This window comes from Bos grunniens, chromosome 17 (genome assembly GCF_055505025.1).
Source record: "Bos grunniens cultivar Pamir isolate PY7600 chromosome 17, Bosgru_T2T1.0, whole genome shotgun sequence".
Lineage (NCBI taxonomy): Eukaryota > Metazoa > Chordata > Mammalia > Artiodactyla > Bovidae > Bos > Bos grunniens.
Window position 1 is genome coordinate 17,883,569 of NC_141181.1, and position 19,580 is coordinate 17,903,148.

The window sequence follows — 19,580 nt, forward strand, 5'->3', positions numbered from 1 at the left end:
ATGTTGCTTTATTTACTATACTTTAAAGACAATAAAGGGGAAATCTAGTAAATGTGAAAGAAATGCTCTGCTGACCCAGCACATGGAATTGTGTCTACTGATTCAGGCTGTTTGATATACCAGAATCACGTGTATGTGCAGAGTGATGATAGTACTAAGTTGAGTTTACCCATCATTGTTTGGTCAAGGAACTGAAGGTGTTTTCAGTCCTTAGCAGTAGTAGTGGTAGTGTTAGTCACTCAGTCGTATCCAGCTCTTTGTGACTCCATGGACTGTAGCCTGCCAGGCTCCTCCGACCATGGGAACCTGGTCATTTCTAACTTACAGTGATCTGAGAGATATCAGATATGGTTCTGCCATCAGATAATTAGACAGATGAAGGCACAGAGGTTTCTTCCTCAGGAGCATAAGAGCTTGGGCTGGTTAAGAAGTGGATGGGGGTGTCTCCTAGCTCCCTCTACCATGTTCCACTGAGTTGTTCCTAAAGTTCTCTATTAACTGCACCTTTTCAAATATGGGTGAGCACGTCTGTCTTTTCCCTTTTCACAGCAAAGTACAGAGATTAGGTGCTGTACCTCCAGGGCTTCTAATACAATGCTCTTTATCAAGCTAAAGCTGAAACTCCAGTACTTTGGCCACCTCATGCGAAGAGTTGACTCATTGGAAAAGACCTTGATGCTGGGAGGGATTGGGGGCAGGAGGAGAAGGGGACGACAGAGGATGAGATGGCTGGATGGCATCACTGACTCGATGGATGTGAATCTGGGTGAACTCCGGGAGTTGGTGATGGACAGGGAGGCCTGGCGTGCTGCAATTCATGGGGTCGCACGACTGAGAGACTGAACTGAACTGAACTGACTTACCAAGCTGGCAGTCAATAAATCAGATTCAGTTAGTATTGAATACCTGCTGAGTATGGCACTAGTGGTAAAGAACCAGCTTGCCAATTCAGGAGATGTAAGAGATGCGGGTTTGATCCCTGGGTGGGAAAGATCCCCTGGAGGAGGGCATGGCAACCCACTCCAGCATGCTAGCCTGGAGAATCCTATGGATAGAGGAGACTAGTGGGCATCCATAGGGTCACAAAGAGCTGGACACCTCTGACGCGACTTAGTACACTGTGTACCTTCATCCTGTGGAATCAAGATGTCATGTAAGATATGGGTGCTGCCCTCGAGTTGCTGATTATCTCATTGAAGAGATGAAAGCTCTAACGAGCTCCAAGACAGTTGGGCTTGTTTGTTTTTATCGGTATATAATTGCTTTACAGTGTTGCGTTAGTTTCTGCTGCACAAAGAAGTGAATCAGCTTTATATATACATACATCCCTTTTCACTTTGACTTCACGCACCTCCCGCCATCCCACCCCTCTAGGTCATCACAGAGCACCAGGCTGAGCTCTCTGTGTTACACAGCCTCTTCCCGCTGGCTGGCTGCTCTGTGCACGGTAGTGTATGTGTGTGTGTTACACAGCCTCTTCCCGCTGGCTGGCTGCTCTGTGCACGGTAGTGTATGTGTGTGTGTTACACAGCCTCTTCCCGCTGGCTGGCTGCTCTGCGCACGGTAGTGTGTGTGTGTGTTAGTGCTGCTCTCTCACTTTGTCCCACCCTCCCATTCTCCCCTGTGTCCCCCTATCTGTTCTGTACACCTGCTTGTCTATTCCTGCCTGGAAATAGGTTTCTTTGTACCATTTATCTAGATTCCACATACGTGTGATAATATACAGTATTTGGTCATGCGTTAATATACAGTATTTTCTCTTTCTTACTATTTCAATCCATATGACAGATTCTAGGCCCATCCACATCTCTACAAATGACCCACTTTTGTCCCTGTTATGGCTGAGTAATATTCCATTGTATATGCATCTTCTCTATCCATTCATCTCTTGTTGGACATTTATGTTGTTCCCACGTCTTGGCTGTTGTACATAGTGTTGCAATGAATTTTGGAGGATAGCTGGGCTTATAATAGACAAATGTAATGTGTAATGCACATTTCTTAAAGATACATTCAGTTTCCCCCAACTATTATATTTATTAATATATAAGTATTCCCTCTGGAGGAAATGTATTCCAATGGTTAGGCTGGGATGCTGGAGACAAAATTGATGAAGATGGTGTTTCAGCTACATCTTGCTGCTAGAAAACCACATCAACACTTGGTGGCTTTAAACAACCACCATTTTAATGAGATCTGTGATTTTATTGATCATGAATTCTGGCAGGCATCAGCCAGGTAACCCTTCTGTTCCCTGAAGTGTATCACAGGTCACTCAGTGGTATTCAGTTCCTGGTTGGTCTGGTTGGAGGGTCCAAAATGATGTCACTCACTGCCTGGCACCACAGCAAGGGTTCCCAGAAGGCTGATCTCCCCTGGATCCCTTACCTCTCCATATAGACTCAGGGCCTCTCCATGAAGTTTCTCCTTTAGGGTAATCAGATTTCTCAAAGTGATGCTCAGGGTTCCCAGAGACCAAGGCCAAAGCTATTAGTCACAGGAAATGCTAGACTTGGAAATGTCATAATGTCATTATATTGCTCAAACTGGGTTAAAGGCAGTTCCTACTCAATGGCAGGGAAACAGACTCACCTGTTGGTGGAGGAAGGTGCAAAGAACTTGTGACCATCTTTTTTCCCTTTGAATATTTATTTATTTGGCTGCGCCAGGTCTTAGTTTTGGCATGCAAAACCTCTTTATTTGCATCGTGTGGGATCTAGTTCCCTGACTTGGGATCAAACCCAGGCTCCCTGCACTGGGAGCTCAGAGTCTTAGCCACGGGACCACCAGGGGGGTGCAAAGATGGCATACACCTTTGTGGTTTGCTGGGGTTTTAAAAAAATCGTTTTCTTTTTTCCTGAATACACCTAAGATTTCATTTCCAATGTATTTCAGGGTTTGTAGGTTTGTTGTTTTTTGCCAGAATTTGAAGCACCTTGGGAATGTCTTGCCCCGTTTTTATTTTTTGGTTCTATCTTCTTCCTGTGAGGAATGATAAAACTTGAGGATTCTTTTTTAAAATGTATCAAATATGGTCTCTAGCACAGAAGAACTAACAATCTAGTGGAGAAGGACTCATGGATGCGGGTAAATTTAGAACATAAAACTTAATAAAAATTAAGAAAGCCAAGTCACCCAGGATATCAGGGAGGGTTTCAGAGTGAAGTGGCATTTGAGCAGAGCCTTGTGGAGGGTGGTGGTGTCTACAGATGGGAGGGGTGGAGTGGAGATTGCATCTTGGAGGAGGGGCAGGGAGCACAGCCCACAGAGCAGATGGTGGGACCCTGGAACGAGCAGAGGTGGGATGGCATGGAGGGTGAGGCTGAGCAGATGTGGCGGGGGGCATGAGGACTCGGCTCTGATCGCCGAGTTGTTCTGCAGGTAATGGTCATGCAGGGATTTATGGCAGAGGCATGCCATGATCTGATTTCTGATTCTAAATGCTATTTCTAACAGCAGTTTCAGGATGGATTGGAGGAATTGCAGACAGGAGGCCATGAAGCAAGAGGGCAGGTAATCCAGGAGAGTATTCACTGGGCAATGGAATGGAAGAAACAGGTTTTGAGAGTGATGTGTTGGGGAGCAAGGTAGTAGAACAACTTTTTTTTTTTACTTATATCCCTTGTTGTTGTTGTCATTCGCTGTCGTGTTGAACTCTTTGCGACCCCATGGACTGCAGCATGCCAGGCTTCTGACCCCATGGACTGCAGCACGCCAGGCTTCCCTGTCCTTCACCATCTTCCAGAGTTTGCTCAAACTCATGTCCATTGAGTCAGTGATGCCATCCAACCATCTCATCCTCTTTTGCCTCCTTCTCCTGCCTTCAATCTTTCCCAGCATCAGGGTCTTTTCTAGTGAGTTGGCTCTTCACATCAGGTGGCCAGAGTACTGGAGCTTCAGCTTCAACATCAGTCCTTCCAATGCATATTCAGGGTTGATTTCCTTTAGGATTTACTGGTTTGATCTCCTCGCAGTCCAAGGGACTCTCAAGCGTCTTCTCCAACACCACAGTTGGAAAGCCTTGATTCTTTGGCACTCAGCCTTCTTTATGGTCCAACTCTCACATCCATACATGACTATTGGCTTATATCCCTTACCTAATTTATTTCTCTCAAAAATCGATTTTTCAGATAGGGCACTGAAACTTAGAAACATTTTAGAACCTCTTTGACATGAAATAGCTAGAAATGAGGAGGGTTGAGTTTCAAAGCCAATTATCTCTGACTTCCCACAAAACCTCATTGTCTCACGCGTTGAAAATAACTGAAACTTTCTTACTAGGTGATTGGTTGTGCCAGTAACAAAAATAGAGCACACCGATTTCCTTAAAGTCTTTTATAAATATGTCTTCCCCTGAGTTGTAGATCTGTATGTCCCTGTATTTGTATCAAGCACATATGTCCTTGAATATAGTTTTAAATGTTTAAAGTTTTCAGCTAGTGTCTTTATCGGTTTTATCGACTTGAATGTTATCAATAAGAAAATAAAGTGCACAATTCATGTCAGTTTACCTGATACTCTCTTTTTTTGTGTGTGCCTAAATGATTCTGGGCTTATTAACAGATTTTATTGCATATTAGAATCTTGTACACAAAGAATGCATTGTTGCCACAGACAGAGCTGGGAAGGAAAAGTAAAAATGAGTCAGAGAGTGTGAGAGACAATGTTGCAGTTCATTGGGGAACTTCCTCTGTATAAACCTGCCGCCCCCCCCGTAAGTCACCTTGCTCATTTTAAAACAAGGGGGACAACAATCTGTCTCTGAAGTTCCATTTCTGCCTAAACTCTGAAGGCCAGGGATGGGGTGCCCCAGCCCTTTGTGGTTGGGTTCCCCGGTGAATGGCCTCACATGGACCAGGAACCACAGAGCCTTTGTGTCTGAGTGCTCAGGACTCAGGGCTCCAAGTGGAGTCTCACCTAAAAATGCAATTCTTGGCACAGATCAAAATGGGACATCGAAAGTCATGACATCTGGAATATTGGTATGGCATCCTCTTGGTTTCACGGTCACAGGTTTTCAGGGTCCTGTTACGTCCTGGTGACGACATGTAGAAGGTGAGGGGAAAAGAGGGATCTCACTTCTCTTTTTTGTTGCTGGGACTGAGTGGCTGGATCAGAGCCTGCATGTAGTGATGAATATTCACTGAATGAATGCCTGCTTAATGCCAGGTGCCATGTTCTGCTAGGTGCTTGACGTCCCATGTTTCATTTAATCTCCCCCAAACAAGGAAACCTGGCCCTCCTTTAAACAGATGAAGAGATGGGCGCCTAGAGGAGTTAAGTTACCATAGCCAAGGACAAGCACCTTGCGTGCAACAGAGCTGGAATTCAGGCCTGCATTTGTGTAGCCTTTCAACCTCTGCCTTTTGTGTATGCTCTATTCTTACTATTTTGGGGGGGACGGTGCAGCATTGTGTATTTATTGCAGTGAGCACGGCTTTTTTTTTTCTCTAGTTGTGATGCACAGGCTTAGTTGCCCCGAGGCAAGTAGGATCTTAATTCCCTGACCAGGGATCGAACCCTAATCCCCTGATTGGCAGGCAGATTCTTAACCATTGGGCCACCAGGGAAGTCCCTGTATTATTATATTCTTTATCAGAATATTGTTTGGGTGTCAGTCAACACACTTCATGCAGCAAAGTAGAAGTCAGCCCAGTTTGGAAATTTGAGAACTCTAACTCACTGGATCAAGCACACAGTAACTGCTGCATGAATGTTGACCCAACGCATGACTAGTGTTTATTTCTCTCTAGTCTACGACTTTGTCATTTACTGTTGTGGAGAAAAATATGGAAGACTGGAAGGTTTTCAGCCTTCAAAATGTAATTTTAAAGATAAGTTTCCTAACATAGGGGATTTGAGAAAATGCCAAACCAATCGGAGATAGCTGGTTAATGCCTTCTTTCCTATGCCCCCTTGTCAACATTTGGTAGAAACCCAATACTGGGACTATTGTAGTAATTTCTCCCACCTTGTTAAGAGTGATCACCTCTCTCTTGTTACCTGGAAGGGAAGAAACAGTGAGCTGGGAGATGCAGTTGTGAAATTTCTGGTTTTTCAGGAATGGTCAGATGAGTGGCCAAACGTCACCTTCTTTCCCATTATTCTCTTTACTTAACTCTTTGATATTGTTCTTGGGATTAACCCATTACTCCTTCTGGTCACCCTCCACCCTTTCTTTCCCCTCAACACATTCCTTCTTGCAACATCCTGTTTCTGAAAGAGCCCCTCCTTTCATATTTTCTAATCCAACAGCCTTTTCTTTTAATCCCATTTCAAACTTGTCTTTTGTGGAAAAAGAACCAGGTATCCCCAAGCCCTCCCCTTTTGTGGATTTACCTGGGTCATACCAGCTGAACCAACTGAAGAAACGATGACCATGTGACTGGCCTGAAGCAAACAGAACCTAGTCTTCACCTTTTCCCTCATCTGAGCTGCTCCTGTATGTCTGAAGGTCTGAGAAAAGGTGGGGAAAGGCCATGGCAGAGAGGAGAGGAAGGGAGAGAGATTTATCTGCGGGGGACATGCCATGATCACCAGAGAGGAGAGTGACAGAGAAAAGAGCGTTATCGTGACCTAAAGAAAATTGTTTCGGAAATGAGACCTGCCTTGAAATAGTTCCATCTTTGTGCTCTTGACCTGAATTTAAATCTTAGTCCATGAGTGTTTTGCATGGAAGGGGAGGTGTGGGACCTACTATATTTGGTAGTTTTTTTGGCAGATAGGGTTTCCTGTTTCATTGTGTTTTAAAATAAAGCTGCCTGTGCAGATGAATTCTCTAGGGTGCTAAGTTGTTTTAGGTCGTATACTCTGGGTGGGCAAGGCCTGTGACGTGGCTGCTTAACAGTTCCAACCAGGTGAAGGTAAGTAATTGTTCACTTCTTGGGTATCTCAGTGTTAACCTTACAGATAAAATCGACCCCAGTAAGTGCTAAAACTTGAAACAAGAAAACAAAAACAAAAAAAAGCCCCCACCACACACTGACAGAAATCGTTCTTAAAATATTTCACATTTCCTTCTCCCTGAAAGTTGAGAAAACTGGACAGAATTGGAGTCTCTTTTGCTGTATTGGTCATCATCATGAAGGTAAATATTGTCTTTGTGTTGTGAGATCGTATCATCAGAGTCTGTTCATACCAGTGGGACTCATTGTCCCTAAACATGAAATGTCCCCAGACTGCTCTGTTCTCTGTTCATTTTCTAAAATTAAAAAACAAAAAATTTTTTTTCAATACAGTTTTTGTTTTTAAGTCTTTATTAAATTTGTTACCATATTGCTTCTGTTTTATGTTTTGGATTTTTGGCCATGAGACACGTGGGATCTTGGCTCCCGGACCAGGGATTGAACCCACATCTCCCGCATTGGAAGGCACAGCCCCAACCACTGGACTGCCAAGGATGTCCCTCTCCGTCTTCTTTTAAAGTCTGTCTTCTCTTTTGGACCTGGTTGTACTCCTACCACGATGTCAGCCCCTGGGAACCCCTTTCCACCCCTACACCCCCTCATATTTTGCATCTAACTAGCCCTGCCTGGGGAATGAGATCCCACAGATTGTTGGAGGGGGAAGTTAAATGGGGAACAAATAGGCCATGAGTGCAGACCAAACACCTTCTAGAAAGTTCTCTCTTTAAGCTCTGCTGGGTGAACTCTCTGATATTTTGGCTTCTCCAGAGTGTGTCTCACTGGGGTTCCAGCCCGTATTCTGGTTCGTTAAGGTTTCAAGACAAGTGAGCTGTCATCTTGTGACTCATCGTGTACTGTTTTAAGCAACGACCCGGCCTCCAAGGATAAAAGGCTGTCTAATCATCTCCAGTTTCCTGCCATGGCTGACGTCACTGCCATCGTCATCACCTTCAGGTCCATCACATTATTAAGTCCCCACAGTAGATAAGTTGCCAGACTGAACATGTTACATAGACACCATCCTTGGTGTCTCGGTGTCTGTCTTCTTTAAATAGATAACACGAAAATGGATCTAATTTGGACCAAGGTATTGATTGCCCTGGGGTAATGGATGACCTTCACCAGCCATCTGAAAACACCAATTGCTGAGGACCTGCTGTGTGCAGCAGGTGTCTACTGTGTGAACTGGATGATGAGACCACAAGCAGAAATGTTCCACACGCCCTCCCCGCCCCAAGCTACCCCTAAGGAACTGGATGCAGTGACAGAAATGTGCGTGAACGTGATGGGGGCCCAGAGGAGCAGTATGTAACCTACTCGGGAGGCGGAGAAGCCAAAGAAAGATGAAGCCTGGGCAAAGTCATAGTTATTATCTGGGTGAAGCGAGAAGGGGCCGTTCTCAAGGGAGCCTGGGCAAGAGGGGAGGCAGGAAGCACCCTGCGGGGGCAGGTCCTGTTGCAGGGTGACTGCAGTGAGAGCAGCGTGGAAGCCAGGTTCTACATGTCATTCTGGGGCCCTTGGTGGACAGAGCTGAAGAGCACCAGACAATGGTGTTTTGGATAGGTCCTTCCCGGGGAGGTGGGGGTTATGAGCAGGATGGATTTGTGCCTGAACAAGAGCTGTGGCCTCATTTCTTGATACTGGGAGTTGGATTTGAGAAATGTCTGTGAATGTAAAATTCAAAAAGCAGGCTGATGGATGTCAGCGGTGAGGAGAGGGTGCAGTAAAGCACGAGCCCTAGTCCTGAGGGCAGGCGGCGGTACAAACGGAAGGGTCACAGTGGAGGAGAAGATAATGGATTCAGCTTTGTGAAGATGGCCGGGGAAGCACTGATGGCCCAGGCTGAGGTCTCACTATGAGCTCAGGGAATCTGGGGTTGGTGGGGGCGGGAAGTTGGGGGGGGTCCCACGGATTTGCTCTGTGAAAGCTGGAGACAGCAGCTGCCATTGCTGGGAATAGATAAGGTAGGGGCAAAGGTTCTTCTCATTCAAAGTCAAGCCTGACAAAAGAAGGGTATGTATGTTGCATCCCAACTGCAGGGGACTCTGTGACCCTTTGAGAAAGGCGGGGCTCCTGGCTTAGCCCCACCTCCCCAAGCCCAGGGGCGGCTCTGGGGATGGTGGGTGGCAGCAGACCAGGCTCTGGCCAGGCAGTTACTCTCCAGACCGGCTCAGGAGATAGGTCTGGGTTTTGTTCTGGGCAATAAGTGGGAGGCTTCCATACGTCTCCAGGGCTGCCACTCACCAGGGTAGGGCCGGAGAAGAGGAACTTGTTTCTCTGTAAAGTGACTTCTGGCTTTGAGACCAAAAAAGAAAGAGCAGTTTATTGCATACTTCATAACCCAGAGAGAAGCTATGGATCAGCTGAGAGAAACAGGGGAAAGAGGGAGGGAGAGAGGGGGAATAGATCTGAATAGTTTGTTCAGCTTGAAATACAGCTGTAAGGAAGAGAAAGTTACTTTTGTGCGGATCCTTCATTAGGAAGTTCACACTCTGGCCGGCAGCTCTCTTAGGAACCAAGCTCTTTATCTTTTGAAGTGCTTTCTCGCTTGTCTGAGATGGGTCAGGGTGATGACTGAAAAGGAGCAAGAAAGGTGCAAATTGGCTCCTTGTTTAAGGTTTTCTTAATTAGAAGAGCAGAGAGAAGGTGAGTGAGGGCCATCCGAGTCTCCCCCAGTGTGGCTGGCCATGGTCAGCACTGTTGAGGGTGGGGGGCGGTCAGGGAGTTCCCTGGTTAGCTTTCTGTGACTTGTGATTTTTCTTTGTTATGCACTGAACAGATTCCCTCTGGTATTCAGTGGGGAGCACGTAGCCTGAGGATGGCAATTAGCTAGAGCTAGGCCATCTCTTCTTTGCACAGCCCAAGATGAGACATACAATTACTTTGGCAGCTCACCAGCCCTTTCAGCCCCTCTCTATACGCACAGCAGGAGGACAGGTTCATCCTCCCGCGCCCGCCCCCCTTCCTCCTCCCAAATTCCTCCTTACCTGGATGAAATCCTGGTATACACGGACCTTGCCTGCAAATAGAACTGCCGGCGCCTCTGACGTCATTAGGCTGCGCGAAGCTCATTGGCGGAGAAGTTAAGAGTCTTATTTTAGACCCAGAGACTGGGCCCCCTGGATCCAGCTAGAGCAGGTCTCTTCCAGCCTAAGCTGCCCGCCCTCCTCCCCTCCCGTGGTTGCTGGGGCTTCAGAAGATGGAATGTCAGAGGCGGCTTGCTGCTAACTGCAGGTTGAGCAGGACAAGCTCACTGCTACTCAGCTGGGAGAAGGAAGATGCTGACAGCCCAGAGATGGGTTACCACCCAGCTCGCCGGTGCGCTGCCCTCCACATTGGCACACGCTGGCTGCCTTCCTCGTTGCCACCATCCTTTGTGTATCGGGCAGCAGCCAGTGGTAAAAGACTTGGGCTGTTTCTCAACCTCTCATCCTGTCCCCCTTGCTTCCTGGAGTCAAGATTTAAAACATATGCTTTTATATCGTAAGTGGATCAAGTGCATTCCAAAGGGTGTCTCAAGCTAGGTTAATACATTTCAGCTAAGATGCTTCCTCTGCAAGCGGGAGGTTTAAACCTTCCGGGATAAAAGCTTTAATGCAGTGAACAGTGGTGTAGATTTGATCCAGGAAGACTGAGTAAATAAATATTTGAAAAGATAAGGCTTTACTTCTGTGGTTAGGACCCACTGAGCAACCAGAAAGGACTTTTTTTTTTTTCTTTCAGAAATTGAAAATCTGGACACATCACCTGGCAAAGCCTTTTTTCTTTTCCCTGATTTAATTATAAAAATTCACATCTGGTTGTGCCTTTGAGAAATCTTGTTTTTTTTTTTTTTTAATCAAATTTTGTGACAAAGTACAAATCTATCACAAACCTATAATAGGACGGTAGGCTACAACGAGAATTTTTAGGTGTTTCAACTCACTGTTGCCTCAGAGAATTCATGTTCCCTACACTTTAGGGCCAAGTTATAGACGGATAACCTCCTTGGGTGGAAATCTGAGTGCAAAAAAACAGCAGTGAGCACGGAATTAAGATCTTGCTGTCTTCACGTTTGGCGACTGTGCGGGCCTTGATTCCATAATAATCTATTGCAGTCATACTTACCATGCTTCTCTGCTGTCACACAGCTACTGCTCTAGTGATGTTTAATATCACCATCGCTGTTATTGACTTTGGATTCTTGAGGATCAGACATCCCTCTTGCTGGTGGCCTCGGTGTAGACCAGGCTGAGAACAAAACCAGAGTGGCGGAGGATACTGGGGTCCCCCTGGAGCGGTTTTGTGGGCGTCTTTGCTGAACATCTCTGCAGCTCCCACAGGGAAGCCAGCGTCCAGTCCCGGGGTTTCCTGTTCCTGCGCCTGGGCCGGGCCCCAGACACATTGAAACGCAAATGACAGCAGTAATTGGCTGAGAGATAAACCAGGACGAGCTAGCGAGCAGTGCAGCGGGGAGTTAAGTAGCTAAGTGACAATTACCGCACTGCAGCCTCCGGGATCACGAGCTGCCGGCCGGCCCGTTTGTTCTCGGTTTTAAAGGAGTAATAACATTAATTGGAGGAGGGCGTCCCGGTTACCGTGGCCTCACCCCGGTTCTCCTCTGATTCTCTTTGGAGGAGGGGTAGTAGGTGGCCTGGGGAAGGATGGCTGTGTTGACTGCCCCTCCCAAACCTGCCCCCTCCCCGCCCCCACCTCCTAGCAGATGAGAATTTTGGAAATGTATGTCGTTGATTCCAGTAAACCGATAGTTGGTTTAATTTGAAGATTACTTGCTGGGAGGGGCAGGTTTTCTCTCCGTCACAAGATTCTGGTGTCTACAGCAAGGAAAGTGTCAGTGTCGCTCAGTCCTGTCGGACTCTTTACTACCCCGTGGACTGTAGCCCACCAGGCTCCTCTGTCTATGGGATTCTCCAGCCAAGAGTACTGGAGTGGGAAAATAGGGCCTTAAAATCCGTCCAAATTGCCCTCTTTCCCTCCGAGAAGTCCCATTTCCCCTCTGATTTTTTTTTTTTTAAGTTTTATTGCAAAAGTGATCAATTGGCTAGATATAGCAATGAAAGACAAAGAAGGCCCAGCCTTTTTGGAGCTTATAGTCTTGTTTGAAGAGGATAAGTTGTGAAAAAAACTATGGTCTGCTATTCTACTTGCTCTGAGTGGAGATCCTTAGTAAGAAGTGTGGGGTCCTGCAGGAGTTGGGAGGGGGTGGGGAAAAGGGAAATTTCTTTCTAGTGGAGACTGGGCGTGGCCTGCCCTGCTTTCTTTGAAAGGCCATTTTAACCCTCTTCTGGTCATAAACAACCATTAGGATGATTGGCTTGGACTGTAAGTAAGCAGACTAAACAAACGCAGGAACTAGTTAAGAGTCCTTTCTCAGTATGATCTGCGTTTCTACTCTATTCTCAGGGTCTAAATACCTTACAAGTACTGTCTAATGGACTTGTTTGGGGTGGGTTGGTTTCCTTCAGCCTGGGCTAAATTTTCCCAGCCCTCCCCTCTGACTGAAGGCTGCTTTTGCCTTGCACAGAGAACTGCTTCAGGAATAGGCACATGTCTGCTTTTGGGATTATTTCTACATGAAGGCCCAATCTACAAAAACCAGCAAAATGATGAAAGGAAAAATAGATCCTGTCTAATGGCAGGGAGAAGCACAACCTTCTTTTGCCTAGTCTTGGAAGGTCTCAAGAAAAGCTTGCCTCTCGGCAGAGGCCAAATCTGTTGCAGGCCCTGAGGGTGGACTAGAAAGAGGCAGCTGGGTTTTTGCTCTGCCCACTTCTTTGTGAACTCACCCGGTGGAGGCGAACATATTGACTTGTCTAATTAGAAAAGGCCTTCTGTTCAATTTCTGAAGAAAGCCTGGTTAAGAATTGGTGGAATCGTATAGTAGAAGCAGACTGGTTCCAAATAGGAAAAGGAGTATGTCAAGGCTATATATTGTTACCTTGCTTATTTAACTTATATGCAGAGTACATCATGAGAAACGCTGGGCTGGATGAAGCACAAGCTGGAATCAAGATTGCTGGGAGAAATATCAATAACCTGAGATATGCAGATGACACCACGCTTATGGCAGAAAGTGAAGAAGAACTAAAGAGCCTCTTAATGAAAGAGAAGAGTGAAAAAGTTGGCTTAAAGCTCAACATTCAGAAAACTAAGATCTTGGCATCTGGGCCTATCACTACATGGGAAATAGATGGGGAAACAGTGTCAGTCTTTATTTTTGGGGGCTCCAAAATCACTGCAGATGGTGACTGCAGCCATGAAATTAAAAGACGCTTACTCCTTGGAAGGAAAGTTATGACCAACCTAGATAGCATATTCAAAAGCAGAGACATTACTTTGCCAGCAAAGGTCCATCTAGTCAAGGCTATGGTTTTTCCAGTAGTCATGTATGGATGTGAGAGTTGGACTATAAAGAAAGCTGAGTGCCGAAGAATTGATGCTTTTGAAGTGTGGTGTTGGAGAAGACTCTTGAGAGTCCCTTGGATCGCAAGGCGATCCAACCAGTCACTCCTAAAGGAAATCAGTCCTGAATGTTCATTGGAAGGACTGAAGTTGAAGCTGAAGCTCCAGTACTTTGGCCACCTGATACGAAGAGCTGACTCATTTGAAAAGACCCTGATGCTGGGAAAGATTGAAGGCAGGAAGAGAAGGGGACGACAAGGGATGAGATTGTTGGATGTCATCACTGACTCAATGGGCATGAGTTTGAGTAATTGGTGATGGACAGGGAGGCTTGGTGTGCTGAAGTCCATGGGGTCACAAAGAGTCAGACATGACTGAGCAACTAAACTGAACTGATAGACTGTGCAAGGAGATGAGTGAATTGCTCCTTTAAATAAACTTTTCTACACAGGATCTTAGTGTGGTGGTAAGAATTAGGCCGTCTAGGTTGGACCTCTGACTCTGCTACCGGCCTAGCCATTTGAACTTGAGAAATTGTTGAATCTCTCGGTTTTGCTGGACCTATTTCAGGATGATTCTGAGAAGTAGAGGAGTTACTATAGCACTTAGTAAGGCTATGTGTGAGCACTGCAAGCAGGGCCTGGAACATAGTAAGTGCTCATTAAATGTCAGCTGCTGTTGTTGCTGCTGTGTTGTTATTATTAGGCATGTGCTGTCCCTCATATCTTTGGTATGAATCACAAGAGTAATAACAACATTCTGACATTCTCTGAACGCCATTGTGGGGCCTGGGCAGCCCAAGAATCGTTCCTGCTTGGGTTCATTTGACTTTTTCATTGTCAAAAGCTCACTGGAAAATGAAAGAAAAATCTTTTCTTCCATGAGAAAGGATTCGGTAGACTGTTTGTCTAAAGGTTAAAAGCAACAATAACGCCACAGAAAGAAGCAGTGGATTATTTGGATACAGACTTAGCTCATCAGTCTTGGGACAAAATGTTATTAGCAGATACTGAAAGTCCATATTAACTTCTTAGGGGAAACTGTTCACAATGTCAAAAATTGCATTGGATTAGAGGAATATATATATTTTTAGTTTTATTGATTTGTATATTTTTGGCTGTGCTGAGTCTTCGTTGCTGTGTGGGCTTTCTGTGGTTGAGAAGAGCAATGTGTGGGCTTCTCAGTGCGGAGCGTGGGCTCTGGGGTGGCTGGGTTTCAGTAGTTGAGGCATGTGGCTCAGTAGCTGCGGTTCCTGGGCTCTAGAGCACAAGCTCTGGTTGCGGCACACAGGCTTTGTTGCTCCCCAGCATGTGGGATGTTCCCAATCCAGGGGCTGAACCTGTGTCTCCTGCATCAGTAGATGGATTCTTTAACCACTGAGCCACCAGGGAAGCCTGAAATGCGTTCTTTTCATGTCTTAAATTATGTGATTCACGTACAGCAAAATTCTCTCTTTTTGATGTACTGTTCTGTAAATTTTGGCAAATGCAGAGAGAGTCCTATAACCATGACAGTTAAGACACAGAACAATTCTTTTATATCCAAAGAAAATTTCTTCATACTACCCTTTTGTAGTCAAACCCTCCCCCTTACCTTTAATCTCTGGGAGCCACTGATCTCGTGACTCCTAGTTTTGCCTTTTCCAGAATGTCATGTGAAGGTAATCCTAGAATATGTAACCCTTTGGCACAATGCATTAGAGATTCATTCATGCTGCTGTGTGTATCAGTGAACAGCTTATTTTTAACTCACAGATCATTGAATTGAACTCTAGAGCTGGATGCAATCCTAATGACCAGAGCCAGACAGTCTTTATTTCCCAGGTGAAAAAACAGAGACCCCTGGGGTGAAGTGACTTGCCCAAGGTCATGAAGCTAATTAAAGAAAGAGCACAAATTGGAATTCTCTACTATTAGTCCAGGCAGCATCTGTTAAATCATGCTGGGATTAAGAAAAGTAGCTGATGTCAAGGGGGAATTCCATTCTTCTTATTTTTGGTCAGAATCTGATCAAGAAACTGAGCCTTATGAAACTAACAGTTTTGGAAGGAGTGCATTCTAAGTGGTGTCATTTCTTTGGAAAGTATATGTATTAGTCTTGGTAACACGTTTCTTTCCATAGCACATCTATATATTAATTATGATCTGGTAATGGAACTTAGCCTGAAGGCCCATTATTATTATTTTTTTTAATGTTTACAATGTGTTCTTTTCGATGTCTAATTTACAGGAGTATTCTGAATATTACTATCTTCCTTTCAGTGGACCTCTTAAATACCAATGTATTTCTAGGTGGCTTTTTCTAGAGCACACAGCTAGTGGATCCAGGTTGGAATTAAGAGCTGCTGCTGCTGCTGCTGCTAAGTTGCTTCAGTCGTGTCCAACTCTGTGCAACCCCATTGACGGCAGCCCACGAGGCACCCCCGTCCCTGGGATTCTCCAGGCAAAAACACTGGAGTGGGCTGCCATTTCCTTCTCCAGTGCATGAAAGTGAAAAGTGAAAGTGAAGTCGCTCAGTTGTGCCCAACTCTCGGCAACCCCATAGACTGCAGCCTACCAGGCTCCTCCATCCATGGGATTTCCCAGGCAAGAGTACCGGAGTGGGGTGCCATCGCCTTCTCTGGAATTAAGAGCTAGAAATTCCTTAATTCATTTATTAAACCATTATTTGTGTAAATTCTACTATGGAGAAGCACTGGACCACGGGCGATAAAAAGACACTGTTTTTAAGAAGTTTACATTTGACTCGGTACTAAGAACTGGGTTACAGGAGAAACTGTAATTCAAATTAGGTCTTCTGTGTACATGGCAGAAAGTGAAGAAGAACTAAAGAGTCTCTTGATGAAAGTGAAAGAGGAGAGTGAAAAAGTTGGCTTAAAACTCAACACATAGAAAACTAAGATCATGGCATCTGGTCCCCTCATTTCATCGCAAATGGATGGGGAAACAATGGAAACAGTGACAGACTTTATTTTTCTGGGGCTCCAAAATCACTGCAGATGGTGATTGCAGCCATGAAATTAAAAGACACTTGCTTCTTGGAAGAAAAGCTATGACAAACCCCAGTGTAGTTCAGTCGCATCTGACTCTTTGTGATCCCGTGGACCACAGCACGCCAGGCTTCCCTGTCCATCACCAACTCCCGGAGCTTACTCAAACTCATGTCCACCGAGTTGGTGATGCCATCCAGCCATCTCATCCTCTGTCGTCTCCTTCTCCTCCCACCTTCAATCTTTTCCAGCATCAGGGTCTTTTCCAGTGAGTCAGTTCTTCTCATGAAGGGGCCAAAGTATTGGAGTTTGAGCTTCAGCATCAGTCCTTCCAATGAATATTTAGGACTGATTTCCTCTAGGATGGACAGACCTAGATAGCATATTAAAAAGCAGAGACATTACTTTGCTGACAAAGGCCCGTCTAGTCAAAGCTATGGTTTTCCCAGTAGTCATGTATGGGTGTGGGAGTTGGACTGTAAAGAAAGCTGAGCACCAAAGAATTGATGCTTTTGAACTGTGGTGTTGGAGAAGACTCTTGAGAGTCTCTTGGACTACAAGGAGATCAAACCAGTCAATTCCAAAGGAAATCAGTCCTGAATATTCATTGGAAGGACTGATGTTGAAGCTGAAGCTCTAATACTTTGGCCACCTGATGTGAAGAACTGACTCATTAGAAAAGACCCTGATGCTGGGAAGGATTGAAGGTGGGAGGAGAAGGGGATGACAGAGGATGAGATGGTTGGATGGCATCACCTGCTGGATGCACATGAGTTTGAGTAAGCTCTGGGAATTGGTGATGGACAGGGAAGCCTGGCATGCTGTGGTCCATGGGGTCGCAAAGAGTCAGACACGACTAAGCTACTGAACTGAACTGAACTGAAAATCTTGTGAAGCACTATGAAGATATGAGGGACTTCCCAGGTGGCGCTAGCGGTGAAGAATCTGCCTGCCAGTGCAGGAAATGCAGGAGACAGGGGTTTGATCCCTGGGTCAGGAAGATCCCTTGGAGTAGGAAATGGCAACCCACTCCAGTATTCTTGCCTGGAAAATTCCATGGACAGAGGAGCCTGGTGGGCTACAGTGCATGGAGTTGCAAAGAGTTGGACATGACTGAGCATACACACACACACACACACATGCACACACACACATGAAGATACAAAGATGATGCACACTCTTTTCTCAAGAAATTTAACAAATTCCAAAGAGAGTGCTATTGGAAATGTAGTGTCTTGCCTGGGAACCAGCTGGGATATATTCTAGTGATTCATAAAATCCCCCAGAAATCAGGGATGGACAAGTCAGTTCTGTGCTATAGGAGGTTTCACTGGTAGCAGCACATAGGATGGATGGAGGAGCAGAGCCTGAGAGCTGGAGAGCAGGTTTGCTGGGAAATGCATTGGTCTGGGGAAAAGTGAGGAAAGCCAACCAAAGGGGCACTGAGAATGGAAAGAAAAAGGTGTTTTGAGGGAAGAAGAACTGATCGAAAGAAAGAGTAGTCAAAGCAGATTACGAGATTGTGCCCTGGGTGACTGGAGGCATTGTCCTGGCATGATGGAGATGTTGGGGTATGTCTGGGAAAAGGGGCAGGTGGTAAGTGGATGGTGGAGAATAGTAAGAAGCGGGGGAAAGACTTTCTCCCTTTGACCTAATGAATTGTGTGGGAACAGAATTTTGCGGGAACTGTTTTTGCATACGTGGGAACTGTTAAATATTTTTGATTGATTGTTACTCGTTTCTAGAAGGCTAAATATTTCCCATTTTCCTTAATTCCTTAAGAACTGTGTTTCTTTTTTGTCCTCAGCAGTTGATGGCATGGTTAGTTACGACTAGACAATGACTTTTGACTCCTTTTCCCACCTATGGCATGATTCATTGCTTAAAAAGAGGCAGCCTGAGTAGTAAAGGAGACAGTTTACATAGGGTGGAAAGAGACCATAATTTATTACTCTGAAAAGGGCACACCTTAGGAGTTAAAGGAACATGTATCAAGACAACTTGAGTGCAGTTGCATACCTAGAAGACTAAAGACGTAAGTAAAAGTTTTAAACCTAGTGTTGATCAAAATGTGGGAAACCATCTCCACTTACGTTTTGTTCACGTTTCTGTAAAAGGATACCATCCCTGCAAAGAATCTGGCATGAAGCAAAAAGAGCTGAAACGTGACTTTCCCTAGCCTAATAGGAAACCCCCAGTACTTGTAAAGAATGGAGTTTCTCGTGGCAGCATTATTTACAATGGTGAGGGGGTAAGAACAGTACAGATCTCCAAATAACAGGATGTCGAGGCAGAGACTGCTTAACGGGATATTTTATTTGGCTTAGAATGGGTTGCTATGACAGACACAAGTGTCTAAAATAATATTCAGTGGCAAGAGGTACATGATAGATGGACCCTCTGCTGACAAGCGGAGAACGTGATTGCTAAAAGAATCCAGAGTCACACAGCAAATGGAAATTTGTAATACAGGGAAGGGATTGGTGGAAGTGTCCATTTTGTGTTTTCATTTTTTCCCCCTCTGAGTTAAATGGGGCATAGTCAAAAACAGGAAGAAGATTTCTAGTGAAGTAGTTTACTGTTCATTACTTCGTCTCCCCCCTTTTCTCTCTCTCTCCCTCCCCTTCCCCTCTTTTAAGTGTTTTAAATTCCATTTATATTTACTATATATTCACAAGACCGAGGCCTATGACAAATTAACCCTGTCGGCAAGAGTCTGAAAGCTGGTGATTTCGTTCTGATTCCATCTAACTTGTGCGATCTGGAGCCAGTCACGTAGTTTTTGATATTTTAAATTTCCTGGTCTTCTCTGTCTCACATTGATGTAGACGACCATTGAAATAAAACAGGTAAAAGCACTTGAAGCATTTTTGACAGAATATTGTTTAACTCTTTTGTAAGATAAAAGAAATGTATACTGGAGCTGAACTGGCAAGAGTTGGAGTCCAACAATGTGTGTTTACCAAAGAGGAATTAAAGAAGGAAAAATCGCAGGGGACAAAGGTCTTAGGGCCATCCTGGTGAGGCAGAGTCCACGTGGGGGACATTAGAATCTCTGCCAAGATCAGCTAGTCTCAGCTTAGAGTAACTTTGGACACCTCCATGAAGCTCTTAATGTTTTATGTATGTGTAGAAAGATGCTCTTACTTTGGAAAACGAACATGTGTGGAGGGCCTTTAATTGCCGTAACTTAGATTCAGAAAAGACTTATGCTGAATCCCCAAAGAGCATCCTGGTGAAATGGAAAGTTTATATGAGTTTCATTAGGGCCAGAATTTCCTTTA

At 45.1% G+C, this 19,580-nt stretch overlaps 1 protein-coding gene and 1 long non-coding RNA gene across 6 annotated transcripts in view; one reads left to right on the plus strand and one right to left on the minus strand.

Moving 5' to 3' along the window:
- The window catches only part of MAML3 (mastermind like transcriptional coactivator 3), a 535,095-nt gene that overhangs the window by 130,531 nt on the left and 384,984 nt on the right, over positions 1-19,580 (plus strand). The window lies entirely within an intron of this gene.
- Positions 7,253-16,698, minus strand: LOC147355078 (uncharacterized). Its single transcript, XR_015144198.1, has 2 exons — positions 9,893-16,698; positions 7,253-9,479 (listed from the first exon to the last, which is right to left on the minus strand). It is a non-coding gene; the product is annotated as an uncharacterized LOC147355078 (long non-coding RNA).